Source organism: Musca domestica, unplaced genomic scaffold (genome assembly GCF_030504385.1).
Source record: "Musca domestica strain aabys unplaced genomic scaffold, Musca_domestica.polishedcontigs.V.1.1 1, whole genome shotgun sequence".
Classification (NCBI taxonomy): domain Eukaryota; kingdom Metazoa; phylum Arthropoda; class Insecta; order Diptera; family Muscidae; genus Musca; species Musca domestica.
In genome coordinates this window covers 15,732,145-15,745,200 of record NW_026712114.1, presented here as the reverse complement: position 1 = coordinate 15,745,200, position 13,056 = coordinate 15,732,145, and the positions used below count along the sequence as shown (strand labels likewise).

The 13,056-nt window shown below is 36.5% G+C and overlaps 1 protein-coding gene across 1 annotated transcript in view; it reads right to left on the bottom strand.

The window, feature by feature from the left end:
* The window catches only part of LOC101890202 (uncharacterized), a 172,908-nt gene that overhangs the window by 85,848 nt on the left and 74,004 nt on the right, over positions 1-13,056 (bottom strand). The window lies entirely within an intron of this gene.

Below are 13,056 nucleotides of genomic sequence, written 5' to 3'. Positions count from 1 at the left end.
ATAGACACCAATATAAAGGCAATATTCGGTATTTTTAAAATTTTCCAAATTCGTTACAAATGGTAGAGGGTATTCAACGATCGGCCCGGCCGAACTTACTGCTTTTTAACTTGTTTCTATTTTATTTTCTGTTCTACCCAGATTTTAGTTATAATTTCGCCCCCCTCCATAATTTAAACAACCAAAACAATACCAAACATTAACCACCCGAAGTGGACATAGTACATTTAACATAAATGTCCATCATTAGCCATACAAATGTCCGGAGATAATGACGCTGGTATTTTACACGAATTATTATCATCATCTACGGCGGTAATGGTTGTGCGGACCTTAATGGCCAATTAATTATTATTTATATTGGCCGGGAAAATAATTCTCAGGCTAATATTATTATCTTTTTGGGGGTGGGGGAGGGGTCAACGAGAATAGTCTAACGATTCATTTTCCCACTAATCTGATGAAAATTGGGTGCCAAAGCCAAAACAAATGAATAAATTCCTGGGGGAAAAGGGATTTGGGCTGGGTATTAGGTAATAATATAATAAATAATAATGTAGATATGAAAAATGTTGTAAGGAATCGAATAATTATTATGTGAGAGTAAAGTGAATAACCAAAAAATAAAATAGGAAAATTACATATTTCATCATGTTATCATTGTCTATTATTTAAAAATAGAAAAAGGAGTATCTTAATGCGAAATACTTGAAGAAGACGGGCAAAAGTAAATTCTAAAGCACAGAGAGGAATATAAGCAAATAAAGTTTACAAAAATTCAAAAGTGAGGGGCTGATTTTTCTAGTTTTTTTCAACTTTTTTGTTTTTAGAGAACAAAACAAAAAAGGGTGTTTCAATGCAGTTATAGCTCAGCAAATTGAAAAAAAAAAAAACATTCCTATATAACACTGTGCCACAGAATTCAATCTGTTCCAAAATTTACAGGAAAACTGAGTACATAATGAATGTAGAGACAACAAGTGAAACAATTAAAAACGCAGCTAAGTTCGGCCGGGCCGACCATTTGGAAGAAACTTAAAAAATTAAAAAAAATGCCGTCTGAAAATACCGCTCAAATAAAAACCGTTATATGGGGGCTATACGAAGACGTGGTCTTGCATAGGTAATTTGGGTCATCGGATGTAGAAATTTTTTCCAACTTCATATACGAAATTTATACGTCGTAGGGGATATATGACACCGTTAACCTATGCATGGTGAGATGAAAAAAACTGCCACCAACTTCAGACTGCTCTCATTTCTAAGCTATACGTCCGACAGCTGTTAAAGTTATTCGAGTGACAGTTCATTATATTGTTTGCAAGCGAACAAAAGCATTTTGGTGAGAATTTTCCAGAAAAAAAGTTATTCGTGATTGAATTAAAGTGTGATAGTGTGATTTCTTTATGTTTGGATGGAAAATCAGAAGTGGCTATTGTGAGAGCACTCCAGCATTTAAATGTGAATAACGTTGTTTGTGTCTCGTACCATCGCTTGTTACCGTGATACTGGCAGCCAGGAAGTGTAGAAATGGTTCGAAAAGTAAAGAAACGACTTGATCGAAACCCGCGTTGCAGTGACCGAAAAATGGCTCGTGAGTTGAGCATATCGCAATATTCCATTCGGCAAATATTAAAAAATAAGCTCGGGGTAAAGCCATTGAAATTCGAAAAATGCAAGAATTTCATACGCAACGGAAAGAAAATATACTCAAAAGATCTAAAGAGTTGCTTCGCTTGGCCGAAAGTGGTTAACTGCCGAATTTGGTTTTCTCCGATGAGAAAACATTCGTTGTCCTGCACTAAAAAATACGAAAGTGTCGATCACCTCAAGCAAGCGCAAAATACCGTAAAGCAACATTCGGGCAGCGTGTGACGGTTTCATTGGGGACCAATTCGAAGAAATCTAAACGTATTCTAAAATTTGATGCTATTTTCATTCAATAAAATGTAAAAATTATGGTGTTTAACTTCGTTGCTGCTTTTTTAGCTCACCCTGTATAGAAAATTTCCTCCTAGGGAGTAATTTGCTCACAAGGAACTCCTTTTGTAGATTTCAGACAACTTCGTTGAGAAATGTAGTTAAAATCATCAAAATACCGAATATCGGAAGGTGCCGTTATATGGGTGATATACGAGGGCGTGGACTGATATAGATAATTCTCTTTCAGGGGGTAATGTGCTCATAAAGAACTCCTTGTATAGAATTTCAGACAATGACATTGAAAAAGTGGCTAAAATCATCAAAATACCGAATATCGGGGGTACCGTTATAGTGGGGCTATACAATATCGTGGATCGATATAGACCCTATTCGAACTTGACCTGCCTGCAGGCAAAAGGCAGATCTGTGCAAAATTTTAGCTTCATATCTTAATTCGTTTTGACGGACGGAAAGGGCTAAATCGTCTTAGAATTTTACGCTGATCAAGAATACATGTACTTTGTTGTGTCTAAAATTATTATTTCGATGGGTTGCGAACGGAACCATCCACACTATTTATGGTGGAGGGTATAACAATTACCACCAATACGTAAAATACAAAATGGGGCTAAATTCATCAAAATACCGAATATCTGAAGGTATGGTTTTATGGGCGCTACAGGAAACAGAACATAATGTTCTGCCACCGGAGGTTAAATTCGTTGCAAACTCTCTATATCAAATTTGTAACAATTCCATTTAAATATGTGACTAAACTCATCAAAATAAAAATTCTTAAAACAATATTCCATACGAATCCGATATACAAATCTTATTTTCAATACTTACAATCCTAGACAGAATATAAACTATTATGTCAAATTTCAAAGCTCTTCATCGAACATCGTTAATTGAAATGGTCTAAGACGAATATTTAGAGGTGTGACAAATTATATATACCCTCTTTTCCAAGGTGGAGGGCATTTAAATAGAAGACACGTTATAGACGTTTTGAGATACAGAGGGGCTTCTTGCTTTTGGAGATGATTGCAAAATATTTAGGAGTTCAAATTAACCAAAAACAGAAATGTTTTTCCGATCACACAATTGAAGCCAATCGACACCCCTGTGAAGAGAGTTAAGGACAGGGAAGAATTCTAAGATTTTGGATGACTATTGGATTATATTTATCTGTTAAATGGACTACAACAACTATCAGCCCGACGGAGTGCATAAATGTTGGGCAAATGTCCCTAGTCAAAATCCTAATTTCAAGAGCGAAATCTTCCAATGTGGTTTTGGACATAAGGGGGCTTCTAACATATTGTAGTGTTGTAGGGTACAACATAGTCGGCCCCGCACGACTATAGCCTTTTCTTACTTGTTTTAGTCTAAATTTTACTTAAAGGTCAGGAGTTCATAGGTATTAATAACACATTTAAGGGTTAAAGCCGTTCTCTATTGAGTTTATACAAAAATCTACTGCAAACAATTGTTTGAACGATAAAAATATTCTTCATCAAATTTTACTTCAATTCTTCAAGGAACAAAAATCTCTTTTTCCATTGTATATCAATAATATATATTTGCTCCAAAAAAAGAAAAAGACTAGACGAGACGAGACCATACAGGCCGAGAACTCTTTCGCTTTAGACAAAAAAATTAAATAGAAAAAATATTTTTCACAAAATTTCAATTTAAATCTCAGAATAAATAAAAAAATATTTGCTCACAAAAAACAAAAAAAAAAAAAAAAAAAAAACAGTAAAGAAAGTCTTAAAGTCGTGCGAGGCCGACTTTATGATACCCTACACCACTTTGCTAATTTAGTAGATTAGTTCAAAGGACTAAATATGCCGGAGCATTTGCGTCTTTTAAATTCGGACTTGTATTGCCCGTTTGGTGCACAATTAATTTGAAATCGGATAAAAATATATATGGGAGCTATATCCAAAGTGGAACCGATCTCGATAAAATTTGGCAAAGATATTTCTGAGCTGGATTTGATATATTCCCCTGAATATCTTGGTTACGGAGTGCATATTACGGCTGTGGGTAAAAAATACTACAAATCGAATGAAAAATATATATACGAACTATAGCTATATCTGAACCGATCTTCACCAAATTTGACATACTAGCTTCTAGTCTCAATTCGGCCATAAGTGCCAAATATCATCCAATTTGGGCAAATATTAGACGTTTAGTGCACAATAAAAGGCAAATCGGACGAAGATATATATAAGAGCTATATCAAAATCTCAACCGATCTCGATAAATTTTAGCAAATGTATTTCTGAGCTGTATTTCCCCAAATATTCTTGTTACAGAGTGCATATTACGGCTACGGAGGACAAAAATAACAAATCGGATGAACAATATATATGGGAGCTATAGCTATATCTGAACCGATTTCGATCAAATTTGGCATACTTATTATCAGGTCCAATCTGATCGTACGTGCAAAATTCCATGCTATTCGGACTGATATTACACGTTTGGTGCACAATAAAATGCAAATCGGACGAAGATATATATGGGAGCTCTATCTAAATTTTGACCGATTATCTCCAATTTCAATAGGGTTCGTCATTGGGCCAAACAAATGAAATTTCATCTGGATCGGGCAATAAATGCGACCTGTACTTTGTATACAAAAATACATGGACAGACGGACAGACGGACGGACAGACAGACAGACGGACGGACGGACGGACAGACGGACGGACGGACATGCATAAATCGACTTAGAATGTGATTCTAGGCAGATCATCAAAATAAACTATGGGTCTATCTCGTTTCCTTTTGCCTGTTACAAACAAATGCACAAAGACATAAAACCCTGACCACCTAGTGGTGTAGGGTATAAAAACGAGAAAGAAAATGGAATGGTCGGAAATGGCATCACATTTTAAGAAGTTTAGATTTGTTCGAATTGGTTACCTTTGGCACGAATTATGGCCTTCAAACGGCCAATGAAACCGTCGAAATCTGCACGAATGTTGCTCTGCGGTATTTCGGCCCATTCCCAGCGAAGCGCTTGCTTGAGGTGATTGACGCTTTGGTATTTTTTTAGAGCCAACCTTGCTTTCCAAAATACTCCAGACACAATACTCCAACGGTTTGGTATCCGGAGATTTTGGAAGCAATTGTGCGCTGGAAATGAAGGAGAGGAACTTAATTTTTTAACTATTCTTGGGTGGCGCGTGCTGAGTGCAACGGTGCTGAGTCCTGTTGGAATGTCCAAGGTCTGCGATCAAAATGTTTGCGTGCCCAAGACTTTAATACACCCTTCAGAATATTTTCGCGATAATATTCGGCATTTATTCTGATGCCACGGCCGATTAATACGAGCGGAGAGCGATCATCGCCTTTTATATATTTTCCGAATGGAATATTGCGATATGTTCAGCTCATGAGTAATTTTTTTGGGCACTGCGACGCAGGCTTCGATCAAGTCGTTTTTTTTACTTTTTGATCCATTTCTGCTGATGTCGTTTTTTTTTTCTTCCGTCCACTTCCTTGACTTTGGGCTACGCTACCAGTTTTACGGCAACGAGCCATGGTGCGAGACACAAAAAATTTATTCACATTTAAATGCTGGAGTGCTCTGACGACAACCACTTGTTGTTTTCCAGCCAAATATAAAGAAATCGCACTATCACGCTTGAATTCCATCACGAATATCTTTTTTTCTGGAAAATTCTCACCAAAATGCTTTTGTACGCTTGTAAACAATGTAATGAGCTCTCATCATAATTTAACAGCTGTCGGACGAGTGGCTTAGATATGACAGAAGGCTGAAGTTGGTTGGAGTTTTTTCATCTTACCCTGTATTGTTGATCAACAGAAAATTCTATGTCGATTTAGCTTCCGAACGATGTGAAGTAGGTTGTTAAAATTTTACTCAAATGTATATAATGTCTGCAGGACTCTTGGTATTGAAACCCACCCCATTCTAGTGAGTTATTATTCAATGATTGACAAGAAAGGGTTTGTTTTGTGCCACCTCCCCCGCTGAAGCTTGGGATGCACTGAACTGTTTTTATTATACCCTCCACCATACTATGGAGGGTATATTAATTTTGTCATTCCGTTTGTAACTCCTCGAAATACTCATGTCAGACCCAACAAAGTATATATATTCTTGATCAGCGTAAAATTCTAAGACGATTTAGCCATGTCCGTCTGTCTGTCCGTCTGTCTGTTCGTCTGTCTATCTGTCTGTTGAAATCACGATGCAGCCCACATTATTTGACGTAACGCGTCAAAATTCAGCAGAACAATTTGTATTGTGTCTAGGATGGTTGGTATTGAAAATGAAATATATCGGTCCACGTTCTGGTATAGTCCCCATATAACGGTACCTCCCGATATTCGGTATTTTAATGATTTATGCCACATTGTTTCACGGATTTGTCTGAAAATTGGTATTTGTAGGTCATAACGGGTCCCTATGCGTGTGGCAAAACATTGCATGTATAGGTCCACGTTTTGATATAGTCCCCATATAACGGTACCTCCCAATATTCGGTATTTTGATGATTTTTGACACATTTTTTCAAGAATTTTTCTGAAAATTGATAGTTGTAGATTATAATGGGTCCCAGTTCGTGTGGCGAGTCATTGTAATTATAGGTCCACGTTTTGGTGTAGCCCCATATAACGATACCTCCCGATATGTTTTAATGTTTCCTTTACCCTAAGGTGGAGGGTATTAAAAGTTTGGCCCGGCCGAACTTAATGTTTTTTTTTTACTTGTTATCACTCACATATTCAACAATTCCACAGATCAAGGTCTGTCATTATTTTTGCGACTTGTAAAACTTTTCGCATTTATAATATTTTCTTTAAGGACTTTGAACCCTTCAAAAAACAACTCATGACCCAATTCTTTTCGCCTCAGATAAAAGAAAAAGAAGAAGAAGAAAAAGTTTACAAAATATTCCAATGATTAAATGCCAAATTATACGAAAACTTTATGCCAATGAAAGGCAGAGGAGAAAAACGGTCATCCGACAAAGATAATGGCAAAGATTTGCCTTAACAAGGAAAAATAAATTTATGCTTGTGATGAGACTGTTTATTATCCTTGCCCGTTTTATTTTCATCTCTTCTTCATTCGGTGGGATTTTCCTGGGATCCGCCTTGTTAAAGGGGTTTTCAGTTACCTGCATGCTATGCGTTGTTGCGGTCAATCGAACTTATCCACAACCACAAGTTGTGTGTGTCAGCATCTTAAGTTAAGTCCAGCAAAATGATGTTGGCTTTTGTTCGACAACAACCAAATCGTTTTGTTTTTTAAGCTTCATCTTTAAGCAGTAATAAAAAAATAACTTGCTGGCATTCAAAAACAACAACAACACCACTACCACCACCAGAAAAAAATGATGTTATTTTGAAGGATTTTATGATTTGTATGAGTATCGCTTAAGGATATGGCTTTCATGGCAAACAGTTTCATATTGCCAACCAGCCAACCACCACTACCATCACCACTTCAGTTTGTAACCAAAATCCCTGTCTTATCATCACCACGTTTCTGCCTCGATAGCTGGGCTTAACGTTGGAACACTAGCACTACTGGCCATCTACGGAAAAACGGCGAATATTGGCCAGCATGAGGCTAAGGCTTAGATTTCTCAATTTGAAATTGCCCATGGCCTTTTGCGTATTGTTATCCAAAACGACTGGCCTGTGGACAAAATAACTGTCATAAAGCGTCCACAGGAATGCTTTTAGTTTCACAGGCATAGGAATGGCAGCAATGGCAGGGTGAGAGAGGGGGGTTAGTCTTCAATGGAAGTGTTGATGGCACCACAACTACCTCTCCCTTTCTCTCCCCTGCCCTCCATCAACATCAACATCATAATCATCTATCTCGTTTTGATATGTCTGTTCGGCTGGACATTTGCTTGTCCGGTGTGTGCTGGCGTGCCTACCCCAGCAAGGGCTCTGCTTAATGATGTATCCCGATAAGGATCTTCTGCAAAGTTGGCAACAAATTTATGTTCTTTTGTCCATCAAAATCTGCTTTAACAAAAATGTTAAAGTCACCGAATAAATAAATGAAATTCCAAGCAACCGGTATCTTTGGATTTTCTTCGAGTTTGGGGTTGAACGTGTCTGAGTGTTTGTTTTCGCATCATCATCATCGTCGTCCTCATTGTGGCAATTTAAATTCCTTGCAGTGTTGGTATGGCTGCCCTGTTGGTCAATACTTCAAAGAATGTAAAACTAAGCCAAATTCTTGTTAGCTACTCCCAATTTCCCCCCACCAAGTTGCCAACCAATTTAAGAATCCATCCTCCCACGAAGCAGTGGCAAAACGAAATAAACTAAATTACCCAGAAAAGTAGATATCATTCATTTGGTGTGAAACATATTTCCCAACACAGACCCTCACTCAAAACAACGTTTCGTTTTATCGCACAAAAAGCGTTTTCCTCTCTTGCGAGGGGGGTTGGGGGGAGATACATTTCAACAGATACGTAGCAGCGGAAAACTTGCCGACAATGCGTTAAAAATAAGATAATTAATCATAAATCATGATTAGTGAAGCAAAGCTAAAAATGGCGAACAAGAACTTTTTACAAATTTTGAATAAAAAAAAACCAAAAAAGAAAAATATATATTTAAGCGAAACCACTAAAAATGTCACAGCTTAGGGTCGTTTGTAAAACTTATTTAGCGATTATATATTTTGTTTTGGTTTGAAAAGTTGCTAATTCGAATGGAAAGAAAGTTTAAGAAGATAAAAAGCTACGAAGTAAAAGAGATGTATAAAGTCATTACTGCAGATTTTTTTTTCAAAATAGGACTAGTATTGGAATTAGCAGCATCTCCCGATAACACTGTGCGACAAGATTATTTTTTTTTTTATATTTAATGGAAGTTTAATTGGTCGAATTTTGTAATGTGTTTTATGGTTCATATTAAGTATACAAGCTTCAGAGACTCATAATGAAACTTGATCTTTCATAATTCTTTCTCTCCTCTCCCCCCAAAATGAAGTATTACACGTAAAAAAGCTGTAAGTTCGGCCGGGCCTATCTTTGAATACTCCCCACCATTTGGAACGATTTTGGCAATTTAAAAAAAATAAAAATAAAATAAAAATAAATAAATAAATAAAAAATAAAATCCGTTAAAAATTCTGTTGAAATCTTAAAAATACCGAATGTAGCCGTCATATTAGGGTCTATACGACGACGTGAACCTGCATAGGCAACTTTTGTTATAAACCATTACAATATTCAAATGCGGAATTTGAATAAAACAATTCGGTGAATAATGTAGCTAAAAGCATCAAAATACCGAATATAGGGAGGTACCGTTAAGACGTGGACCTGCATAGGCCATTTTTCTGTCATAGGCTGAAGTATCCATTACGAACTTTAAACACCAAATTTGAAATAATTCCGGTGAATAATGTTGCTAAAAACATCAAATACCGAATATCGGGAGGTGCCGTTATATTGGGGCTATACGAAGACATGGACCTGCACAGACAATTTTCTCTCATAGGCTTTAGTATCCATTACAAACATCAAATACCAAATTTGAAACAATTCGGTTGAATAATATAGCAAAAAATTTTCCAAAGTTCCTGTATAACGGCACTCACCGATATTCGGTGTTTTGATAATTCTAGCCATATTTTTTTTATACCCTGAACCATATCATTTGATACGGCCAAAACGTGCCTCATCGGAATAAAGGTCTCTTTGGACCAAATCCGTTTCAGGACATTTGGAGTCGATCTAGCGATGGCTGGTTCGCACGATAACACTCGAAGGGAGTGTCCGATTTAATCCAAACATGGTACATCGTAATATTTTTGTCAAACTTAGATCGAGTTCGGAGATGAGCAATATCGGGCCACTCCTTCTTGTACCTCTCACACAAAATGTCAACATTTTCAAAGAAAATGATTTACCGCACAGAAAGAGAAATGATAATCCGAATTTGCTCCAAAATTGCTAATCCTAATATTTGCGTCAGTGTTACGTCAGGTACGCAAATGGACAATATCGGTCCACTCTATCAAGTACCTCAACCACAAATGGTCAAATTTTTGAATAATTACAACTCTTATAAAATATGATGTAAGAGTCCGATTGTCTTCAAATTTCACACATCCCAATAATTTTATTAACCCAAGGTCTGGAATGTATCGGTCGACTCCTTCTGATAACTCCCCCCCAAAAGGTCGAAATTTTAAAAAATATATATTTTTTGCACAGAAGGAGAAATGATAATCCGAGTTTGCTCCAAATTGGCAAATCCTAATATTAGCGTCAGTGCTATGTCAGGTGTGAAAATGGAAAATATCGGTCCAGTCCATCAAGTATCTCCGCCACAAATGGTCAAAATTTTGAAGAGTTACAACTCTCATAAAATGTGATATAAGAGTCCTATTGCCTTCGAATTTCACACATCCCAATATTTATATTAACCCAAGGTCTGGTGTTAAAATGGAATATATCGGTCCGCTCCTTCTGGTACCTCCCCCACAAAAAATTTAAAAAAAGAAAAAACAGAAAAAATTTTTTTTTTCACAGAAAGAGAAGCGATATTCCGGGTTTGCTCCAACTTTGCAAATCCTAATATTTTCGTCACTTCTAGGTCAGGTGCAAAAATGTATAATATCGTTCCACTCCATTAAGTACCTCCCTCACAAAGGGTGCGAATTTTGAATAATTATAAGTCTTATAAAATGTGATGTAAGAATCCGATTGTCTTAAAATTTCACACATTCAAATATTTATATTAACCCAAGGTCTGGTGTTAAGATGGAATATATAGGTCCACTCCTTCCGGTACCTCCCCCACAAAAGGTCGAAATTTTTAATATCCATTAAGCTTATAAAACGCGAAATTAACATCGGATTCCATTTAGACTTGGCACATTTAAATATTTCTATCAACACATGATCTTTTTAAAAAAAACGGTGTAGAGATCGGATCATTCCTCCTGCTACCTCCTTCACAAAGGGTCAAAGTTTTGAATAACCAAAACGTTTATAAAATCCGAAATAAGCATTAGGTTCTCTTTATATTTCGCGCATCCCATTATTTCCACTAACAAAAGATCTGTTGTGAAGATGGGATACATCGGTCCACTTCTTTTGGTACCTCCCTCCCCTTGGTACATTCCCTAAATTTCCATTAACACAGCACAGTCAAAACCTAAAAAAAAAAAAACTAAAAAACCAATTCCTTCGGAACCAACTGCATAAGGGGTTAAACATTTGAATAATCATAACAGCAGACAAAATATTTTGAAATAATCGAATATTGGCTGAGGGTATACAGGGTTGTCCATATTCGACGGACCCATCTGGCAACGCCATAACTTTTGACAGAGATGTCACATCGCTTAATGACATACCGCGTTTGAAGCGTCAGTCCAAGCAGATTTTTACCATGAACCAATACACGCCACGCGAGCGCTCTGAAATAGTTGAAATTTACATTCAACAGAAGAAGTCAATTGTGAAAAAAAATGTGAGAAGTGCGCCTTCTACGAACACCATTAAGCGTTTATACGAAAAATTTTCGACTGGTAAGGCTCTTTCTAATCCGAAGAGGCCATATAAAAGTCGACCAACGCGATCGGCCGAGAATATCGCTGCCGTACGAGCCAGTGTTGAGAGGTCCCCAAGAACATCTCAAAAACGCCGTTCTCAGCAGTTGGGCATGGCTCGGTCCACTTTACAACGGATTATTCGCATTGATTTGCATTTGTTCCCGTACAAAATTCAATTGACGCAAAGAATGTTGCCTGCGGACAAGCCTCGTCGATTGGAATGGGCCCAAAGGGCCCAAAGGTCCGTCGAATATGGGCAACCCAGTACATCTGTCGGCAAAACCGACCGATACTTTTTTGCTTGTTTTTTTTTTTTCTTTGTCCGCAGATATATCCAATATTTTGAAAGATTGCTTTTATTTTCATGTAAGAAATAAGGTTACAACAATATTAGCTGGAACACAACACAGTAAAGTTTGAAAAGGTCTTGGCGCTCCACCAAAGAATTTTTGCATACTTGTTATCATGGTACAATGATATCAAGGTAGGGCTTTGATACCATATGATTTCAATTTTTTTTATTTTCTTGGCTTAATATGTCATATTTATTTGTTTATGTATGTGTTTTCTTTTCAATAACAAAAAATTGTTCAGAAAACATTCAAATTCGGATGTTTTCAAAATGTTTATTTCATCGTATGCATCGACAAAATCTAGAGTTTTTGTAGCGAAATAATCCTTTAGAGATATATAGAACCTGGTTTTGAAAAGAAGTGTTGACCTTTCATTCAGTTTTAGCGGTTTTCAATTATTTATTCAAAATAAATGCAACAAGTTGTTTTGATTTTGTTATTGTTTTGATACTATTTCTGACATTACAAGCCAAACAGGTAGACCTCTATACTTGCAATTTTTTCAAAGTTGACCTACCTTCTCTTCATTGTACCATGCTTGTTATGTCATCATCGAAAAATACCTTTAAGACACCCTGAAATATATGTATTTTCTTCAATAGGCACTTGGCAATATTGTCTTCAGCTGTACTACCATCTCTATTGTGCAAAATACAAGATGTCATTGAATTTACATGATATGCTGGGCATGGCTTAAAGTTTCCCAACAGTTACTGCTGAATTTTCCAACATCAACTTTATTATTCTGCCCTTCGACCTAATCCCTCCTACCCATGTTTGTTTTTTGTGTTCATCATCACAGTGACAACTATAGCATGCCCATGTTACAACATTTATAGATTGATCCATTCGCCCATAAAAGCTTATCTGCAATTTTACAAGTTTTAGGATACAATTTTCCCAAGAAAAAAAAAAAAAAAAAAAAAAAAAAAAAAAACCCAACTCTAAAATTCCCATTTGATATCCTTATTTTTTATTTCTGATCACACAATAAAGCTTAACATGGTTTTAAGAAACTGCAGCAAAACAGTTCCTTAAAACCAGATTACCGAAACGTGACACCCAAACAAAACATTTGCCAGCAAAAAGAGAAAAAGAAGAAAACTGTGTCATTAGGTATCCTTTGTATGTGTGTGTGTGAGGGAGTTTTTTCCCATCACTTGCCTTATAAAATTCTCATTATTTTAC